The 8,555-nt window shown below is 38.4% G+C and overlaps 1 non-coding gene across 1 annotated transcript; it reads left to right on the plus strand.

The window, feature by feature from the left end:
* Positions 1 to 8,230: 8,230 nt before the first annotated feature.
* Positions 8,231 to 8,336, plus strand: LOC131170876 (small nucleolar RNA R71). Its single transcript, XR_009141641.1, has one exon. It is a non-coding gene; the product is annotated as a small nucleolar RNA R71 (small nucleolar RNA).
* The last annotated feature ends 219 nt before the right edge of the window (positions 8,337 to 8,555 follow it).

Genomic DNA, 8,555 nt, shown 5'->3' on the forward strand with positions numbered 1-8,555 from the left:
CAACACATCCAAAAAGAAAAACTCCTAGAAGTTTGAACAAAAGCAAAATAAAAACTAGTCTAATTCTATGGTTTTGCCCCTGTCCAAAGACGCTGCTAAAGGACTGGATGGAGCTGGCTGCTGCCGAAGGGGTAGTTCTGGAGGAGGTGATGGAGGTGGAGGTGGCATTCCCAGAAAAGCCATGAGCTGCTTCATCATCTCTTTTAACTCTTTCTGTTTATCTCTGGTTTCCATAACAAAATCAAAGAGTTGATCATGACGATCCTTGAGGGTATCAAGACCAGTTTCAAGCTTTCTATCCACAAAGTATACATCATCACTAAGCCTCTCAAGATAAGTGAATAAGGCTTTAATGTTGAAGGGAGAAGGTGCTGTGGATGAAGAGGGTCCAGCTGCAGAACGTGTTGGCTGTGCAGAATCTGCTGGGATATCCTGTGCAGACTGAGTGGATGGTGCAGGTTCAGTAGAATGCCGTTGGACTGGTGGTACAGATTGTGCCTCTGGTTATGCAGTGGGTCCTGTATCTGCTGCTGGTTGTGCAGTGTCAGAAGGTGGCAAACTGAATCTAGTTTTGTATAGGTGAGTAGCATCAAAATATAGAGTGTCTGAAAGTGCTGGTAGAGGATGCTCTTCCGGATTAAAACCAAAATGCTTAGCTATAACAGTTATGAGCCCACCCATGACTATATCACCTATAGATTTGGTAGCAATATGTAACACATGCTCACAAAAGAAGTAACCAGGAGATACTTTGACTTTGTGAAAAGCACACCATAGCATGAACAATTCAGATTTTCCAACAACACCAAAACTAGTCCCTCTGCCCAAGATAGTGCTAGAAATAAGCCTATGGATAAATCTAAGTGCAGGGTCTAGTATTTGAGAGGTCTTGGATCTGCCAGCATAAAAACTCTGACGATAGTTTGTGATACTCCTCCAAAACTGAACAGTATTCCAAACACCTTTATTTGCTACCTCTATGCCTGTATATGGCACCCTAAATAGTCCATCAATTGCAAACCCAAAAATACTATGAAATTGGTCTAATGATAGCTCTCTATTTTGCCCCAAACACCTAAACTTCATAGTTGGCTTGTAATCTATCTCATGCAATTTCAGAGTAGCAGAAAATGAGGAAATAAATTCCAAAACTAGAGTTGGATAAACTAGTTCTTGTTTATGCACAAATTCCATCAACCTAAACCATCAAGGTAGGCAACAACATTATCAAATAAACCAACTAATTGGAGGGCATCTACAGAAATATACCTAGTGGGTTGCACTTTCCTGTCCTTTAGTCTCTTAAAAGCTGCCTTGTGGGTTGCATCAGGAAGGGGCCAAGGTAGTTTGGATACCTGTGTTGCTGATGAAGTTTGCTTTTTGCTAGAGGAGGGTGATTTGGCTTGTGGGGTAGAGGTAGAAACGCCAACCCCCTGTCGTGTGGAGGCTGAAGTTTTGGGGTTTTTGGGTGGAGGCTATGAAAGTGGAGTGGTAGGTGGGTCTTTGCATTTTGTGAGAGGTGGTGCAGAAGCCATGGGTCGGGTGGATTTTGACCGGATTTTCCTCTTATAGGTGGATGTGGGAGGTGGTGGAGGGGTTTGTTGTGGAGGAGAATTAGGATTGAGGGACCGCATTGCCAAGGGCGTGACTTGGAGAGGAGAGCCTTGAGGGGAATGGGGAGGCGATTCCATGGTGGTTGTTGATGGTGAGAATGGAGGAGGGAAGAAGAAAGTGAAAGAGGTAAAGGGAAGTTAGGGTATTGGGCGGTGAAAAGAGGTGTGGGAAGGAAGAGTGATGCTGAGAAAAATGGACGTGGGGGAAGTGTGAACAGGAACGACGGGAAGTAGAGGTGGGAAAGTGGGTGCTGAAAAATTTTTTTGATTTGTACAGGACATGTGTAAAACTGCATAAGGGGAGAATGAGTGTGCATAAGTTATGCACACTCTTATACAGGTTTCGGCAGAAAATGAAGAGTATGAAAAATTGGTTATGCAAAAGTGCATAACTTATGCGCTTGGTCATACAGGTTTCGGCTGAAAATAGAAGTGCGAAAAGTCAGTTATGCAAAAGTGCATGACTTATGCGCAACCTTATGAAAGTTTCGGCAGATTTGAAAATGCAGGAAATGTGGTCATGCGAAAGTGCATAAGCTATGTACTTCCTTATGCAGATTTTGGCAGATTTGAAAATGCAGGAAATGTGGTGATGCGAAAGTGCATAAGCTATGCACTCCCTTATGCAAGTTTCGGCAGAAAATGGAATTCCAGGAAATGTGGTTATGCGAAAGTGCATAACTTATGCGCTGCCTTATAAAAGTTTCGACAGATTTGAAAATGCAGGAAATGTGGTCATGCGAAAGTGCATAAGCTATGCACTCCCTTATGCAAGTTTCGGCAAAAAATGGAATTCCAGGAAATGTAGTTATGCGAAAGTGCATAACTTATGCGCTGCCTTATGCAAGTTTCGGTAGATTTGAAAATGCAGGCAATGTGGTCATGCGAAAGTGCATAAGCTATGCACTCCCTTATGCAGATTGCAGCAGAGATGAAAAATGGCAAAAATTATGGTTATGCAGGTTTGCATAAGCTATGCAGTTACTTATGCACAATTCAACAAGATTGAGATTATAATTGAAAATAATTTGCAAGTTTGAAAAATACACTAGAATGAAGAAATATAATTCTATGAAGCATAAATCATGAGAAATTATCACCAAAAACACATCAATATATACAAAATCCATCACAATTGCATCATACAAGCTTGTAAAAGTGAGTTCTGCATAAGAGGCATTTGTGAATTATGCCATTTCAACCCCAACTCTGCAAATTAACATGTAGCATATTAAAGCTCAATAAAAATTTGCACAAAGTTGCATTTATCCACAAAAGAAAATAGACTCTCCAAGTTATGCCAAGAAAATGCAGCATGTCCACATTGAATCACACAATGAATCACACAATCCACATAAGCTCAAAACTACAAAAATGACCCACTTACCATCATATTAACATGATAAGCACAAATACTTAAAAGTTACACACCCAACCTCAACAAAGAAATAAATCCCATGTGCTGCAGACCCCTCTTTGCTGAAAGTTTCATTTCTCTGCATAAAACAAGAAGCAGACCTGCACAGGTTATGTAGTGAAAATAAACCAATCTTGGGAGATTTGAAGAACAAAATATCAGATTAAGAGTCACTCCCTAGCAGTTCAACAACCTTTATCCATTGAAATACATCTAAAAGGGACAAGATTCAATAATGTCAAAAATTGAATTTGGGGAGATTTAATATAAAAACAAAAGTAATGTAAATAAAAGTAAATTAACAAAAGCAAAATAGAAGAACTTGGGATGCCTCCCAAGAGTGCTAATTTATAATCCTTAGTTGGACTCTTCATGCATTTCACTAAAAAGAGGTGAGGGATCAGAGAGCTTATAACAGTTTGCTCCCTTTATTGGGTCTCCAGTTATGTAATGTTTCAATCTACGCCCATTGACCTTAAAATTCCCAGATTTTTCACTCCAAATCTCAATTGCTCCATAAGGGAAAACCTTAGAAACTCTATATGGACCAGTCCATCTTGATTTAAGTTTTCTAGGGAACAATTTCAATCTTGAGTTGAACAACAAAACTGAATCACCTTCTTTAAATTCCTTTTTTCTAAGATGCTTATCATGCCAAACTTTAGTTCTTTCTTTATAAATACGGGCACTTTCATAGGCATCCATCCTCAATTCTTCAAGCTCATTAAGTTGCAATAGCCTCTTCTCACCAGCTTGCTTGAGATCAAAGTTCAAGGTCTGAATGGCCCAATATGCTCTATGTTCTATCTCCACAGGTAAATGACAAGACTTACCATACACCAACCTAAAGGGAGTAGTTCCTATAGGGGTTTTGTAAGCAGTCCTATATGCCCATAAAGCATCATCTAGTTTGACAGACCAGTCTTTTTGAGAATTGCTCACTGTTTTCTCCAAGATATGTTTGAGTTCTCTGTTAGAAATTTCAACTTGTCCTGAAGTTTAAGGATGGTACGGGGTAGCTATCTTGTGCACTACACCATACTTCCTCATTAAACTCTCAAATTGCTTATTACAAAAATGTGAACCCCCATCACTAATTACAGCCCTAGGAGCTCCAAATCTACTCAAAACAAATTTCTTCAAGAATTTCACTACCACTCTAACATCATTAGTTGGAGTTGCAATAGCTTCCACCCACTTTGACACATAGTCAACTCCAACTAGAATGTATTTATTACCATATGAAGGAGGGAATGGCCCCATAAAATTTATTCCCCAGACATCAAATAATTCTACTTCAAGAATATCATTTAGGGGCATTTGATCTCTTTTTGACAAATTTCCACTCCTTTGACATTTATCACATTCTAACACAAATTTCCTCACATCTTTAAAAAGATTTGGCCAAAAGAAACCAGCCTGCAGAATTTTACTATCTGTTTTAGAGATTCCAAAATGTCCTCCATAATCAGAAGCATGGCAATGATGCATAACACTCTATGTCTCCTCATCAGGAATACATCTTCTTATTAAACCATCACAACATCTCTTGAAGAGTAAAGGATCATCCCATCTATAAAATTTTACCTCATGCAAAAACTTTTTCTTTTGTTGCCATGTCATTCCTAGAGGTAAAACTCCACAAGATAGATAATTCACTAAGTTTGCATACCAAGGTAGTTTGGCAACAAGAGAGAAAAGTTGTTCATCCAAGAAAAACTCATCAATAGGGACTTCATCCATTTCTTCATCATCCAATTTCAACCAACTAAGATTATCCGCAACTACATTTTCAGCTCCCTTCTTATCTCTAATCTCCAAATCAAACTCTTGTAGCATCAGAATCTACCTAATGAGCCTAGGTTTAGCCTCCTTTTTACGGAGTAAATACCTGATGGTAGCATGATCTGAAAATATAACCACCTTTGAGTCAATAATGTAAGGTCTGAACTTTTCCAATGCAAAGACAATTGCTAAGAATTCCTTTTCAGTTGTTGCATAGTTTGTTTGAGCCTCATCCAGTGTTCTACTAGCATAATAAATAGCATAAGCCCTTTTGTCTTTTCTTTGACCAAGAACAGCTCCAATTGCATAGTTGCTAGCATCACACATAATTTTAAAAGTTAGGCTCCAATCGGGAGGTTGCATGATTGGTGTAGTGATAAGAGCTTGCTTCAACCTACAAAAGGCATCCAAACACTCTTGGTCAAATACAAATGGTATGTCATGACTTAACAAATTAGACAAAGGTTTGGCTATTTTAGAAAAATCCTTGATAAAGCGTTTGTAGAACCCGGCATGTCCTAGAAAACTTCGAATTCCTTTGACATTGGTAGGAGGAGCCATCTTCTCTATCACTTCAACCTTGGCTTTATCAACCTTTATTCCTCTGTTAGACACCAAATGTCCAAGCACTATCCCTTCCTGAACCATGAAATGACACTTTTCCCAGTTTAACACAAGATCAGTATTTACACATCGCTGTAAAACTTTAGAAAGGTTAGCCAAGCATATGTCAAATGAAGATCCACAAACAGAAAAGTCATCCATAAAAACCTCCATTATATCTTCAATGAAATCTGAGAAGATTGCCATCATGCACCTTTGAAAAGTGGCTGGTGCATTACACAACCCAAATGGCATTCTCTTATAAGCAAAGGTTCCATATGGACAAGTAAAAGTGGTTTTCTCTTGATCATTTGGATGGATAGGGATTTGAAAAAATCCTGAATACCCATCTAAATAGCAAAAATAAGAATGCCTAGCCAGTCTTTCTAACATTTGATCAATGAAGGGAAGTGGAAAATGATCTTTTCTAGTGGCAATATTTAATTTTCTGTAATCTATGCACATTCGCCAACTAGTCACTGTTCTGGTGGGAATTAATTCGTTATTTTCATTTTTGACCACTGTCATTCCACCCTTTTTTAGGACAACATGTACTGGGCTCACCCAAGTACTGTCTGAGATAGGATATATGATCCCTGCATCAACCAATTTCAAAATCTCCTTTTTAACAACTTCTTTCATATTTGGGTTCAACCTCCTCTGATGTTCAATAGATGGCTTACAATTTTCTTCCAAAATAATTATGTGCATGCAAAAGTGTGGGCTTATTCCCTTAATGTCATCTATGGTATATCCTAAAACTTTCCTAAATTGCCTCAACACTCTTAACAACTTATCAACCTCTAAAGTACTCAAGTTTGCATTTACAATTACTGGATAAGTGTTATTGGTGCCAAGAAATTCATACCTGAGCTGAGAAGGAAGTTGCTTAAGTTCTACCTTAGGTGCATCTTCTTCCTTGAATGATGGTTGCTTAGATTCGACTTTTTCCTTTTGTGTGAGTTGAAAAACTGGAGCAGAAATGATTGGTGGACTACCCTCTAAATGTTGAGCATATGCAGCCACATGAGGGTTGTCATAGTCTATGCTTCCTCCATGAACCAAGCAATTTTCAAGTGGATCTTCCGGATATCTCTTTCTGAAGTGTTCTTCAACCAGCTCATCAATGATATCAATTCTCAAATAAGTATCAGCTTTAGAATGATGCTTCTTCATAGTGTTATTAATATTGAAAACCAATTGATCTTCACCAACTCTAAGAGTTAATTTTTCTCCCTTAACATCAATTAATGCTCCTGCTGTAGCTAGAAAGGGTCTCCCCAAGATAATTAGAATATTAGAATCCTCTTCCATGTCCAAGATGACAAAGTCAACAGGTATATAGAACTTCCCAACCTTCAGAGGCACATTCTCCAAAATCCCTTCAGGATAATTAATTGATCTGTCAGCTAACTGAAGAGAAATGTGGGTTGGCTTAAGATGTCCCATATTGAGCTTCTCGTAAATGGAGAGGGGCATGAGGCTAACACTAGCCCCTAAATCACATAAAGCTTTTATAGAACATGATTCCCCAATGTGGCATGGAATTGAAAAACTCCCTGGATCCTTGAGCTTTGGAGGAAGTTTCCTTTGGAGGATAGCACTGCATTCCTCAGTCAAAGCTACAGTTTCATGGTCTTCAAGTTTCCTCTTGTTTGAGAGAATTTCTTTTAAGAATTTTGCATAAGAGGGCATTTGTGAAAGAGCATCAATAAAAGGCACATTTATGTAAAGCTTCTTCAAGACCTCTAAGAACTTTCCAAATTGCTTATCAAGCTTGGCTTTTTGAAATCTTTGTGGAAAGGGAAGTTGTGGCTTGTAGGGCTCTGGAGGTATATACTTCTCTTCCTTCTTTTCAATTTTCTCTTTACATTTTTCTACACTTTCTTTCTCACTTTCTTGTTTTTCACTCTCATCAGTTTCTTTCTCATTTTCTCTCTTCTCATTATTTACAACCTTCCCACTTCTTAAAGTAATAGCTAGACACTGCTCTCTTGGGTTTTTCGGTTGACTTGGAAGTTTTCCAAAAGACTTGGTACCTGAGAAAGATGCTTGTTGTGCAATATGATTTTCCAACATTCTATTGTGTGTTTGCATTTGTTCCAGCCTTGCTTTCATCTCTCTTATCTCTTCATCATGCTTAGTTTGGTTAGCAAGAATCTGTTGTAATAAAGCTTCTGTGGTGGAACTTTGTTCTTGCTATTTTGGTGGAGGTGCAGGATTCATGTTTCTCTGCTGAAAATTAGGCAATGGTTGCTTGTTTTGCTGATATGAAATTCCTTGTTGCTGTTGTGGCTGAAGATTCTGATTTAGAACTTGATTTTGCTGATTTCCCCATGAAAAGTTGGGATGATTCCTCCAAGTTGGATTATAAGTTTGAGAGTAAGGATTCCCCATTTGTTTGTTTCCATAATTACCAATATATGCAGCTTGCTCTCCATAGTCTACTCCACAGCTGGTAGTTCCTTCTGCATAAGCAACTTGTTGTGAACTTCCAGATGATGATGATGAACTAACCAACATACTTAAATCTTCCATCTTCTTAGCCAAAACATTTGTAAGTGCATCAAACTTTGCATTAATCATGTTGAATGGATCAAGGTCATACATTCCAGCAGCTTGCCTCTTTTGAGTTGGAGCTGGTCCTCTTGGACTACTCCAAAGATGAGTATTCTTTGCAATTTTCTCCAATAGCTCATAAGCTTCATCTTCATGCTTCATAATAAATTCTCCTCCTGTTTGAGCATCAATTATCCCTCTAATTGCAGGAGTAACATTGGTGTAAAAATTCTGGTTTATCATCCATTTTGGAATGGCATGATGTGGGCATTGTCTCTCTAATTCCTTCCATCTCATCCATGATTCATAAAGAGTTTCATCTTCTCTTGGTCTGAAGCTGTCATTTGATTCCTCAATTCTTGAGTTTTTCCAGGTGGAAAATATTGTGCAAGAAATGCATCAGTGAGTTGCTCCCAATTTGTAATGGAGTTGTGAGGTAAAGAGTCAAGCCAATCCAATGCTCTATCTTTCAAAGAGAATGGGAATAGCTTCAATCTTGCTGCATCATTAGATACTCCAGGTTGTTTTTGCATATCACAAATCATAGCAAACTTCTTTAGATGTGTATGTGGATTTTC

This window comes from Hevea brasiliensis, chromosome 11 (assembly GCF_030052815.1).
Source record: "Hevea brasiliensis isolate MT/VB/25A 57/8 chromosome 11, ASM3005281v1, whole genome shotgun sequence".
Lineage (NCBI taxonomy): Eukaryota > Viridiplantae > Streptophyta > Magnoliopsida > Malpighiales > Euphorbiaceae > Hevea > Hevea brasiliensis.